Source organism: Geotrypetes seraphini, chromosome 8, assembly GCF_902459505.1.
Source record: "Geotrypetes seraphini chromosome 8, aGeoSer1.1, whole genome shotgun sequence".
NCBI classification, from domain to species: Eukaryota; Metazoa; Chordata; class Amphibia; order Gymnophiona; family Dermophiidae; genus Geotrypetes; species Geotrypetes seraphini.
In genome coordinates, this window is record NC_047091.1 from 34852435 (window position 1) to 34866534 (window position 14100).

The window sequence follows — 14100 nt, forward strand, 5'->3', positions numbered from 1 at the left end:
GGGAAGCATCAACCCCCCCCCGCAGGAAACCCCAATAAGGCCACTTCCGCTCTTTCAGGTAGGGACACCTGGAGGAGAGCCCCCACATAGTGAAACACCTGTCTCCAGAATTCTTGAAGTGACTGGCAGCTCCACCACATATGAAGAAAAGTTCCCTGCTGCCCACATCCCCTCCAGCACAAGTCTGATCCCTGGGCAGATATTTTGCTCATATGAACCGGGGTCATGTACCAGCGGACCAGCATCTTAAGAGCATTCTCCACTAGCACCGGAGCCACCGCTAAATGGTGTATCCGAAGCGATATAGTTTCCCACAAGGCCTCATCGAACTCCTGCTCTAAATCCCTTTCCCAAGCTTCAAGGTACTTAGGTTTCTGGGCCCCATCTGTATGCACCCATTTATACAATAGGGAAATGCAGCCTCTGCTCACTGGGGAACCCAACATCCGCTCAAAGGCCGAACAGGTATACACTGCGGCATCAGCCCGCTTAGCCGTTTGCAAATAACTTTTCACCTGGAGATATGGGAAAAGGTCCCTAGATTCTAGCTGATAAAGGGCCTGGAGCACCGGAAAAGCCCGAAGAGTCTCACCCTCCAAGAATTGGCCAAAGTACTGCAACCCATTCCTTGCCCACCTCACAAATATCCCCCCATCTCTCCCCGGTACAAAATCAGAGGCAAAGCGCAATGGAAGAAAGTGCACCCCCTTGCTCTTACCTAACAGTTTGCGCGCTACTGCTTTCCAAACCCGCAACGTCCAGGAAGTGAATGGATTAGAAACGGTCCCCAGCTCCCTGACCCCCAAATCCCCCCACAATAGCGACCCCAGGGTCCTAGTCCCCCCCAATTCATCCAGCAATCCCTGTTCCACCTGCACCCATAACTTCACTGAGGGCACATGCCACTCCACACCCGCTCTTAACTGGGCCGCTTGATAATAATGCTCCAGATGAGGGATCCCCAGACCCCCCTCTGCCTTAAACTTAAACATGGCCCACTGAGCCACCCGGGGCCGTCTGCCTCCCCACACAAACCTTAAGAGGCTGCGCTGCCAACGAATAAAATACTTCCGAGGAATTTCAATAGGCAAAACTTGAAAAAAATACAAGAATCTAGGTAACACCAACATCCGAGACACCTCCATGCGTCCCATCCAAGACACATATAATTTATCCCACCGATCCATATCCCGGGTCAGAGACGCCACCAGGGGAATATAATTAAGTTGAAATAAGGACGTCCACTCCACCCCCAGCTGGATACCCAAATATTTAATAGGGCCCTTAACCCACCGAAAGGGCACCACCCGCTTTATACCAGGAATATCGGATTCCGGGACTGATAAATTAAGGATCTCCGTTTTATCCATGTTAGCCTTAAAACCAGATAAAGCCCCATAGGTTGCCATAAGTTCCTGAAGGGAACGAAGGGACTCCACAGACCCCTCTACAATTGCCAAGATATCATCAGCGAATAAGGACAACTTGTGTTCCCTCCCCTGAACCGTCACACCCCGCACCCTAGCGTTCAGTCGAATCTTTTGTGCAAGAGGCTCAATCACCAAAGCAAATAGCAAGGGCGATAAGGGACAACCTTGCCTCGTCCCCCGCCGTAATTCAAAGGGAGAAGAGTAGACCCCATTAATTTTCACACACGCCATGGGTCCATTATACAAAGAGAGAATCCAGGACACATAGCGGGGCCCCAGGCCAACATGGCGCAGGACCGCCTCCATAAACCGCCAATCCACCCAGTCAAACGCCTTTTCGGCATCCACTGCCACCGCCACCCAGGCACCGCCTGAACGGCGGGCCTGCCAAACCAAGTTCAAAACTTTACGGATCCCATCCGCCGCCTGCCGACCCCCTATGAACCCCACCTGGTCTGGGTGAATAAGTGTTGGTAGATGAGAAGCCAATCTATCAGCAAGCACCCGAGCAAAAATTTTCGTGTCAATACCCAGCAGGGAAATCGGCCTATAACTCCCACACTGGGTAGCGTCCTTCCCCGGCTTCGGCAAAATTGTGATCCCCGCCAACCGCATGAAGAAAGGTAATTGAGCTCCGTCTCTCAAGTCATATAAGCGCGCCAACAACGGCACCACCAAGGAAGCCAACTTCTTATAAAACAACCCCGTGAACCATCTAAACCCGGAGATTTCCCCGGTTTCAACTGGCTGATCACATTATGCACTTCCTCCAAAGAAATATCAGCATCCAGCCCTTGCATCACCGAAGCCGGAAGGGACTCCAAGCCCAAATCCTGCAGATAAGTCCGAATCTCCTCCTCTGATCCCTGACTCTCTGGTGTATAAAGCTGCTGATAAAATTCACAGAAGCGAGCATGTATAGCTCCTTCAGCTGTCAATGTCTGACCCGAACCATCCTTAATAGCCATAATATTAGATTGCGTCTGCCTAAGTCATAGACGATGAGCCAACAATTTCCCCGCTCTATTACCAGATTCAAAAAACCGTAGACGAAGGCGTTCAAGATTGAATTGGATCTCCTCATCCTCCAACTTCCCCAAGTCCGCCCGCACCTCACGAATCCAGAGCCCCAAGGCTGCCCCTCCCTGACCCCGCTTATGTTGATCAACTAGTTGCCTTAGAGTCTCTCTCAGGCTCCGTTCCCGTTGCAAATTAAGCCGCTTTTTATACGCAGCCATCGAGATAAGCTCCCCCCGTAGCACCACTTTCAAACTTTCCCAGATTGTCATCGGAGAGTATTGGTCAACATCATTATGCTCCAAAAAGTCCAAAATAACCCGCTCCACCTTACGGAGTAGCAACGGGTCCTTCAATAAACTATCATTCAATTTCCAATATCGGTCCCCCACGCGTGAAGCCCCCCATCGGATATCCATCCAAATGGGAGCATGATCCGACCACCCAATGTCCTCAATGCGCGTGTCGAGCAATCTACCCCCCCACCCCTTATCCATATACAACATATCTATTCTAGTATACACCGCATGTACGGGGGAGTAATAAGAATAATCCTTACCCATCCAGTGCTGAGAACGCCAACCATCTACCACATTGAGAACATCAACAAAATGCTTAAGACGCTTCCTATCGGCCTTATGCCTATCTCCCCCAACCCCAGTAGAGTCCCAACGAGGGTCAACCACCAGATTGAAGTCCCCGCCCACCAGCAACGATCCCTTTTTAACCAACAGTACTTTGGCCAATACCTCATCAAAAAAGGAACCCTGTTGAGCATTCGGGGCATACAAATTCACTAATGTGACCACTTCCCCATTAATTTGACCCACCCAAATAACCCAACGCCCTCCCTCATCCCTCCATTCCTGTTCAGGGACCACTTTAAGATGTCTAGCAAACAAAATGCCCACCCCCGCCTTCTTCCTCTCCTTCCTATTAGAGGCCCAAACCCTATCCAGATATTCTTTATATTGTATCAGCTTTTCCCCAGTTTTCAAAAAATGGGTTTCTTGCACAAAACTAATATCAATCCGTAACCGCTTTAATTCTTTTAACAATAATTGGCGTTTACGGGGCATGTTGAGACCCTTGACATTAAAGCTGCCCACTCTCAATTTAGCTACCGCCATAACCCCGAATATCAAAACCCCACAAATCTCCTCCCGTTCTCCTCCCCCCACACCATCTCCCAACTCCCATGCTGTTACCCCCCAGCCCCCCTCCACCCCACCCCCCACCCCACCCAACCCATTCCCGCCACCACCGTCTCCCTTCCATGACTTCGGGTGACCCCACCAAAGCCCAATTCCCCATCATGTACCCCCCTCCCAAAAGTACCGCCCAGCACACACACACTGCAACCACTCCCCCCTACATAAGCCCCTCACTCACACCCCCAAGCATACCGCCATACACAGGAAGCAGTCCATGTTTTCCAAAAGTCTCAAGTCTCCAGGAGTTCTCCATAGGTTAAGACCGCCTCAGTCTCAGCTACACCTCAAGTCGCTGGTCCTGCTCCACGTCCCGCTGAGGTCCCCATGCCTTCTCCACCATCAGGTCGGCGTTTGCGGGACCGCTGTGATCGTGCTTGCCACTGAAATCGCTCCGCCGACTGGCCCAAAGGTTTCCCCAGAGGGGGATCCTCCGCACTCAGGAGACCTTCCCTCCGCAGCAGTGCCCCAGCTTCGGACAGGGTTGTAACTCTCTTGTGTGCCCCGTTGATGGTAATCAGGAGCCCAAATGGAAAGAGCCAGCGATATTTCAAATTTTGCTTTCTCAGAATCTGCACCACAAGACGAAATTCCCTCCTCCTCTGCAGTGTAATGGCTGAAAGATCTTGAAAAACTTCCACGTTATGCCCCTTCCAATCAAAAGTGCCCAACTCCCTGGCCTTTCGCACCATCCGATCCTTGTCCACAAAATCATGAAGGCAGGCAATGATATCTCGAGGGTTATCATCCTTCTTGGGTCCCAGAGTCCGGTGGGCCCTGTCCACCTTCACCTTCCTGGCTCCCACCTCTTCCCCCTCCTGCGGGCATAAGGTCCCAAAGATCCCCTGGACCACCTGTACAGCATCTTGAAACTCAGCCAGCTCAGGCACCCCTCTGATGCGCACATTATTTCTGCGGGACCGGTTCTCCAGATCCTCAAGGCGGGTAAAACACTCCTGCCAATCCTTCCGAGCTTCTGTAAAAGCCCCACTCAGATCTTGCACCACCACCTCCTGGTCCCCAATACGCCGCTCGGTCTCCTCCACTCTCCCAAGGAGGTCAGCAAAGTCCTTCCGGATTTCTTTCACTGCATCTTTAATTTTACCCTTCACGGCTGCCACCTCTTGTTTAATATCCAGAGCCCACTGCTGAAGGTCCGCTTTAGTGACCGCCGCGGCACAGTCCTGTCTTCTCAATCTCGGAGAAGCACCCCTCTCTGACTCATCCTCCGAAGCGCTCTCTCCTGACTCGCGCTCGGGCGCTCTGGAGGCCCCGCGCACATGGCGCAGGCCGCACTGCTCACCGCCCGTATCGGGCCGACGCCCCTCCGCCGACTGTTTTTTTGACGGCATTGTGCAGAAGCGCTCCGCTCCGGACTTGTATTAACCCGGTTCCGGGCCAGTAGGAAGCACCGAAACACCTTCGGGAGGGAGGTAGAAGCCCACGGAGGTCAGAGCTCTCACTCTAACCGACCACCATGCTTCGTGACGTCACCGGAAGCCCTCGGAGTGTGGATTTTCTTGTGTCTAATTGATGTAGTTTGGATGAGGCGGATGTTCAGGTAGGTTGGGCTGTCGCTGTTTATGGTTTTAAATAATAGACAGTAGAATCTGAATAGTATTCTTGCCGGAATTGGGAGCCAGTGTGAGTTAAGGTAGGCCTCTGTGATGTGGCCGTGTTTCCTCAATGAATAGATAAGTCTCGGTGCTGTGTCCTGGAGGGAGTATATGGGATCAGGAGTTTGTCTATAAAGGCTGGTGAATTGGAATGTTTGGTTTTGAGTGTTAGTAGAAGTATTTTGTAGGATAGATGATGGATAATAGATAGCCAGGGTGCTTTACGAAGAAGGGGGATGACATGGTCAAATTTTTTTGCTTGGCAAATTATTATAACTGCAGTATTTTGCAGAAGTTGCAGACGACGTATCTCTTTCTTTGTTATGCCCTGATATAGGGCGTTGCAATGATCGATGTAGCAGGTTGGAGATGGTACGGGGCAGAGAGGAGGAGAGGTGTCAGCACCCCCACCAAGATGGCACCTGGGGCAGTCTGCCCCCACCCCCCTGGCTTACTACGCCACTGAATCCAAGTACAACACACTGCAAGCACACATTGGTGCTTGCGCATAAATTTGAGCTTTTCAAGAGGAAACGATTTTTTGAAATGCTTATATTTTAAAGGCATGGAAGAATAGCACCGATGGGTGATGGCAGGTCCAGTCTCACCTTGTTCTATGCAGAATAGCCGTGCTTACTGTGAAAACTGTTGGGCACATGTGCCGGACTTGTTCCTTGCTTTGGCCTTTGCAGCGCAAATATAATTTGAATGTTATTTGCTTTGAGTACTGCAGAGTTAAGAATCTGTGCTGATCATGTGCTTTGGGATCTGCGCACTTGGCTTTAGTGCTGGACCCTGAATTTTCTAAGGTCGCCTCTGTTTTTCCAAGCAACCACAAGAGGGCGCACAGCCTCTTTTCCAAAAGCGAAGGCATCCGCTTATCTGTAGAATTGAGGCAGAAAGTGAAGATAGCTAGACATGGTGTCATTACCTCCTCTGTTTTCCGTATTTGAACGATTGTATATATAAAACTAGAATCTATAAATGGCACCTAAAAAACATAATAGCACTGAGCTCTATTCTATAAATGGCGTTCAAAGTCATAGTAAGAGCGGATAGTGTAGTTGGTTTTAAGAAAGGTTTGGGCAAGTTCCTGGAGGAAAAGTCCATCGTCTGTTATTGAGAAAGACATGGGGGAAGCCCTGAATCGGTAGCATGGAATGATGCCACTCGGGGATTCTGCATGGAATGTTGCTACTCTTTGGGATTCCGGAATCTTGCTATTCTTTAAGATTCTGCATGGAATGTTGCTACTCTTTGAGTTTTGGCCAGGTACTAGTGACCTAGATAGGCCACTGTGAGAACGGGCTACTAGGTGTGATGGACCTTTAGTCTGACCCTGTAAGGCTATTCTTATGTTCATATGCCATCAGTGGCGTTGTAAGGGGAGTGCGGGGGAGCACGGCGGGTGCGGTCTGCCCCAGATACACTTCTCCTCGCTATCCCCCCCGCCCGCTCTCTCACTCGCTCGCCCGCTCACTTGCTCCCCACTCCTCTCCTTGCCGCACCTGCCCCTTGCCTTCCCTTCTACCTAGGAAGTCATTATCATTGGAACTTTTTCTCATTACTTATGACTTGGTTGTCATCATCTCTAGCTTATTTCTACTTTCCTTACTTCCTATTCTTTCCGTATTCTTAACCTACCCTTTTGTTTTTCCCTCAAGATATTATAAACTTTTCCTGCCCTTTATCGTCCTCTTGTGTCTAGTTTGATTAATTGGTCTGCGTACATTTCCCTTGTTACGTTTTTTAAAAAATTGATTTTAAATTGCCCATTGTTTGTATTTATCGTAAACTGCTTTAATTTGACTTTTTTGGGGGGTTAAAAATGGCAGGTACATCAAATAAAAATAACTAACTGTAACTCTGAAATCACTTCCGGGACCCACACCCAAGAAGTGACAGAACATACACACTGAATGGTGAAAACCTAACAAGAACTGTAGCAGAACGAGACTTGGGAGTAATCATCCGGGAAGATATGAAAGCTGCCAATCAGGTGGAGAAAGCTTCAGCAAAGGCTAGACAAATGCTGGGTTGCATCAGAAGGAGCTTTATTAGCCGAAAGCCTGAAGTTATTTTGCTGTTATACAGATCCATGGTGAGACCTCACCTGGAGTATTGTGTTCAGTTTTGGAGGCCACATTATCAAAAAGATGTGAAGAGAATGGAGTCGATTCAGCGAATGGCCACTAGGATGGTCTCAGGACTTAAAGATCTCCCATATGAAGAACATCTGAGCAGGTTGCGCTTATATTCTCTTGAAGAGCGCAGAGAAAGGGGAACATGATAAAAACATTCAAATACATCATGGGCCGCATTGAGGTGGAGGAAAAAATCTTTTTTCTTACGGGTCCCGCGACGACAAGAGGGCATCTGCTAAAACTCAGGGGGGGGGGGGGAAGATTTCATGGGGACACCAGGAAATACCTCTTCACCGAAAAGGTAATTGATCGATGGAATGGTCTTCCACATCAGGTAATCGAGGCCAGTACCACGCTTGACTTCAAGGGACGATGGGACAGACAGGTGGGGTCGCTCCAGAGGAATGCTTAAAAGATTGATTCTCGAGGGAGGGAGGGTTCTTGAGTGAGTAGACTTGTTGGGCCGCCGGCCCTTTTCTGCCGTCATACTCTATATTTCTATGTGTGCTGCTCACCCTAGAGAAGTTTAAAAGGTACGGGGAAAGAGAAGGGGGCGTGCGTCTGGCCACTGGTCACCATTTATAGCATAGCACTGGAGCCACGCCTAACTTTAGATGTGGCCATTTATACCACCACAGATTCCCCCTCCCCCATTCTAAAACTGCATGTGAAAATTGCTGGGATGCTCCTCCCATCACCACGCCCCTTTTTGGAACTGTTTGTAAAATGTTAATGAAATCCAATTAGCATCAATAATTGCTTGTTAAGATCCCAATTAGTCAGGGGATAATGTGGAAGGCAGCCATGGTCTTAGCTGAGGCTTTAACATATCCCAGAAGGGAAATTTGCTTTCCGAGGCAGTTAGAAAAAATAAAACCCCCAAAATGGTGATATTTCCAGAAGCAGACAGGAGAGCATTGGGTTGCAGTGTGCTCTGCAACCCAATGACCACCCGGATGCATTATAAAATTACATAAATTAGGTACAGTAAAACCTTGGATTGCAAGTAACTTGGTATGCAAGTGTTTTGCAAGACAAGCAAAACATTTGATTAAATTTTAACTTGATATACAAGCAATGTCTTGCAATACAAGTACATACAGTATACACACATCACAACGGAGCCGATGGTTCTTCTCTCTCTGACACTGCAAGAGTGTAGCGACTGTTCTAAATGAGCAAAGTCTTGCAATACGAGTACATATAGTATACACGCGTCACATCATCAGAACTGAGCCGATGGTTCTTCTCTCTCTGACGTTCCAGGAGTGTAGTGACTGTTCTAAACGAGCGAGGTCTTGCAATACAAGTACGTATAGTATTTTGTATTAAAGTTTTTGGGTTGTGGAATGAATCACCCGAGTTTCCATTATTTCCTATGGGGAAATTCACTTTGATATACAAGTGCTTTGGATTACAAGCATGCTTATGGAACAAATTATGCTCATAAACCAAGGTTTGACTGTATTTTCGATTCAATTCGATTTCAAATATGTTTATTGAGTTTTATCAAATAGAAGGAATAACAGTGAAAACAAATATGAGAGAAGCCATTATACAATAAGTTAATGTTTGTAATGTTTCCCTGTATTGTATTTTCTAGCCCTAGTCTTACTGTACATTTGCACATTTTCTAAGTCCATATACTTGGTCCAAGTGTAGATTTACCACTCCCATGTCTAACATACCTGTATCTGCCATCCCAAGTTTAGCAAGCTGAAAGGATATATGCCCAGTGAGTGCACAGAGGTGGGAGTGGCATTTTCATCATGGCTTGTGTCAAGTCAATTGCACAGTGTGGGATTATCCTTTTCCCTGCAGCTATAGCTATCCTGATATCACATGTGTTTGCCTCCTTCCCCATCTGCCATCTACTTTCTCTCTCCCCCCCCCCCCCCCCCCTTCCTATGCTATTGGCTCTTTCGCCATATGACTGATGGGCACTGCAGTAAGCCTTGAGACAAAGAAAATTCAAACTGAACCAGGGAAGATTTTGTGATCCTGTCCTATGGGCTATGCAGATATATGGACAGCTGTTCATTGTTAATCTGCAAATTGCTTTGTACTAGAAAAGCCTAATAAAATAAAAATTAGGAAAGTGTAAGCTGGCAGTAATGTGATGCCAATCTGGGGAAATGAAGCTGACTAAGGAGGAACTTGGGAGAAATAAAGTAAGACTTCATGGCCAGAACAGGGAACTGGGGGCCAACCAGTATCTACTAAACATTTTGTAGGATGGTTTAGCAGGCTGATTATCGATTTCCAAAGGGAGTAGGGTTTTATTTCCATATCAAAGTGAGCTTTCTGTTCTGAGAGGGAGGGGGGGGGGTTCTTCCTCTCCAGTAATAGTGATTATATTAATTTACTTTCATAATATTTCTTATTCTGATGGGGAACCTTCAAGGTCATTGTGAAGAACATTTCCTCATGCTGGTAGGCTACCGCTGAGTGGCACTGGCATTGTTTAGAGCAGTGTTTCTCAAGTCAGTCATGGAGTACCCCCATGCCAGTCAGGTTTTCAGGATATCCACAATGAAAATGCATAAACTTGATTTGCATTCACTGCCTTCATTGTATGCAAACTTTTTTTTCATGCATATTCATTGTGGATAATCTGAAAACATGACTGGCAAGGGGGTACTCCAGGACCGACTTGAGAAACACTGCACTAAAGATACTCTAACAGGGTTGTCCAACACCAGTCCTCGAGGGCCACAATCCAGTCAGGTTTTGAGGATATCCCCAATGAATTTGCATGGGATATATTTGCATGCACTGCAGCCTTTCTATGCAAATAGATCTTATGCATATTCATTTGGGAAATCCTGAAAACCTGACCTGGCGAGGGCCAAGGTTGAACACCCCTGCGAATAATATTAGTGCTGTTATATGGCTCCATCAAAGGAGGATGGATTGAGACATCTGGGTTTTACTTCAATTGCTTTCAACCTTTGAATACTAAATGACACAGGAATAAATTTGTCCCCATCTCCGCAGGAACTCAATTTCCCAATCCCGTCCCCACAAGTTTTTTCGCTGTCGCTGTCCCTGCCCCTGCCCCATTCCTGTAAGCTCTGTCTTAACCGCACAAGCCTCTAGCACACTTATGATTTTAAAGCATTTGAGGCTTGTGCAGATGAGGACAGAGCTTAGACATTGGTGGAATGAGACATTATGACATCACAATCTGAGCTCTAGAATGTTGCTACTTATGATTTTAAAGCATTTGAGGCTTGTGCAGATGAGGACAGAGCACATTGGTGGAATGAGACATTATGACATCACAATCTGAGCTCTAGAATGTTGCTACTTATGATTTTAAAGCATTTGAGGCTTGTGCAGATGAGGACAGAGCTTAGACATTGGTGGAATGAGACATTATGACATCACAATCTGAGCTCTAGAATGTTGCTACTTATGATTTTAAAGTGTTTGAGGCTTGTGCAAATGAGAATGGAGCTTGCAGGAATGGGGTAGGGACAGGAAAATGAGTTCTCGCATGGATGGGGAAAAATTTTGTCCCGTGTCATTCTCTACTCCAGAAGATAAACACCAGAAATGATATGTCCTTCCCAAAATCTCTGTACCTGGCATATCTGCTTTTTCTGTGTTTCCCTCCAGTAAAGCATGGCAGGGGAACTCTTACATCCCAATCTGTATCTCTCTTTTTTTAAATTTTCAGAACTTTTTACAGACTAAAATGTTTTGTGACCTCCTCAATCTGAGTGAGATTAGTTGAATGATGTGTTCTTAGTAACACTTTATCCTTCCTCTTTCTCTCTATTGCAGTGCTTCATCATTATTGCCTGAATGTTAAATGTGCCTGTGAAACTCTTGGCTGACATTCCCAAGCACTGCATTTGCATAATAAAACCTGAGTATAAATAGTCCCTGTCTCTTCCTTGATATGAAAGTTGAATTTTCTATTTTAAACAAAGCAATTATAGCAGCTCTTCCATTCCCGTTGATTCACACAGGAGGATTAGTTGTATATGAAATTTAAAAAAAATATATTTACAGTTTAAATAGACCGATGCATAGATGAGGGAGTATAATGACATTGAAGCCTTTAGGGGTAGGGTTACCAGATGTCCAGGAAAATCCGGATATGTCCTCTTTCTAGAGGAATGTCCAGGTGCCCAGATGGACTTTCCAAAACACGGCAGTTTGTCCGGGGTTTGGAAAGCCCCGACAAGCTCCAACTGCATCTGGAGGGCCTTCGAGCACCATGAGATGACATCACACACATCTGCGCAAGTACAAGGCCCTCCTGTTACAGTGACGGGACAAAAGCGCGTGAGACAAACGCATGTCGACAAATGAGCACCGACAATTCAGCGCGCAGCAAGAAAACCTCCGACGGGGGGGGTCTGACGGGGGTGTGGGGGGTTACCCCCATTCTACTTAATAGGGATTGCGCTGCTGTGTTGGGGGGGATGTGGGGGGAAAAAGTTAAGTTTCCAGTATAATGTGGGGTTACAACCCCCATAATCCCCTCATGTCAGCGCAATCCCTATTAAAAAAAGTGGGGGAGGTTCCCCACCAACACCCCCAGTCAGAGCCCTTTAAAAGAAGGTTTTCCTGCGGCGCGCTGAAGTCTTATGCTGAATTGTCGGCGCTCCTTTGTTGGTGTGCATTTGTCTCGTGTGCTGAAGACTATGAACCCCAGAAATGGCCTGAAAATTGCTATATTCAGGATGAGAATTTTATGTTTTCAGCAAAACATCTACCATCGGACTTGGACATTATCCCCTTCTGTCATACCAGCTCCGGATTCAGAACTGCGTAAATCATCCCAGTGTCTAACTCTGGGCCACCTTTACTGAATTCGCCCCCTCCCCCCTTCAAGGTGGACAGCTCTGCAGTGAGTTTGCGAAAGAGCAAAGCCAAGAGCTGCATACAGTTCTTCAACCTGCTGAACCAGCAAGTGTGACTTCCGTGACATTTAAGAGGGCGAAGCCATTGAAATCTACGGTGATGAATGATGTGAGGAAAGGATAGGAGAGGGATGTTCCCAAAATCAGTTTGGCTGGATGATTATCTTCTTGCAAGACATATATTCTGTGCTTTTGTAATTTATGCCTGACTGTAAATTTTGCTTTGAGAAAGGCAGTCTATAAATTTAACAGATGGGATTTGAAACTGGAATTGTTTCTAGAGCCAGAATATGAGATTTATTCAAAAATTCCAGGACCGATTTTATAAAAACGTATTAAGCAATCTTACAACTTATTCCTCTGGGTCCCCTTCCCTATGTATACACTTTTCCCAACGTCGTTTCCACTTCTGGAAACAGTCCTTAAACGCATCCTTAGGAATCGCCAAAAGTTGCTGCGTCAAATTTTGCTTTATGTCTTCAAAGGTGTTGCATCGCTTTCCTTTCAGCGTGAAAGTAACCCCCTCTTCTAATAAGGTGTGCTAACTGATTAGCACTTGCGAATTGAATTAGCACGCGCTAAACGCTAACGCATTCATAGACTAACATGCATGCGTTAGCGTTTCGCGCTTGCTAATTGGTTAACACAGCTTAGTAAAAGAGGGCGTAAGTTTAGGAAACAAGAAATCAGCAGAGGCCAAGTCAGGAGAGCGAGGGGGCTGGGGAAGAACTGTCATCGCGTGTTTGCGCAAAATGTGTGAGTTTTGACGTATTCAAAACACCTTCCATGACTCATGACATGATCCCCATAAGCCACTTTCAACATTTCGTAAATTTCTGTAGCGGTCTTAATCAATTTAAAATAGAACTTCACGATGTAGCGCTGCTCGTTGAGGTCGCGCATGATGAAAAATAGCCGATCACGAAAACACGTTTTCACATAAAATGCTGTAGCTCGGAGTCGAAAACAGATATCAACAAACGAAAAAAAGGAGGTTACTCATGAGGTCTCAAGTAGAGAATGACACGGGGACAAATTTGTCCCCGTCCCCGCAGGAACTCAATTTCCCCGTCCCATCCCCGCAAATTTTGTCACTGTCCCCGTCCCGGCCCCATTCCTGCAAGCTCTGGCTTCACCACACAAGCCTCGAACACTTATGATTGTAAAGTGTTCGAGGTTTGTGCAGTTGAGGACAGAGCTCGCAGGAATGGGGCAGGGACAGGAAAAGAGCTCACGGGGACGGAACGGGAAAATGAGTTCCCGCGGGGACAGGGAAAAATTTGTCCCCGTGTCATTCTCTAGCCTCAAATTACTCAATGCCACCTAGTGCATCGCAAAAGAACTTCCCATTGGCGCTCAATTCAAACTGCCCTAGAACCTTTTGAACAGATCTCCTAGATCAGCATAGAAGTTGACTCTCCTATCTTTGAATATCAGATTATATCTACCAATAGATATGCAAATTCTGCAATAAATATTTTTTTAATTGAAGGAGTAAATAATAAATATATCATGCATTTTCTGTGAAAAACAAACCATGCTGAATTGTTTTAGGATACTAAATGTTGCAGGGAGGGACATTTTTGGTATTGCCAGAGGTTGTAGCGAAGAGCTAAACCAGGCTTTGGGGATAAAGCCTGATGCCAGGTCAGGCTGTTTGTTTTGCTCTGTTGTCACTGATTGATTTTAAAAGCTCTAGTTCCAAAGTTTCACCACACACTGAACACAAAAGTAAGGGTCAGAGATGAAACAGGGAGAATGTCTGCTCTCTCACCTGACATCTGAAAAGGTAATTTTTGGATAAA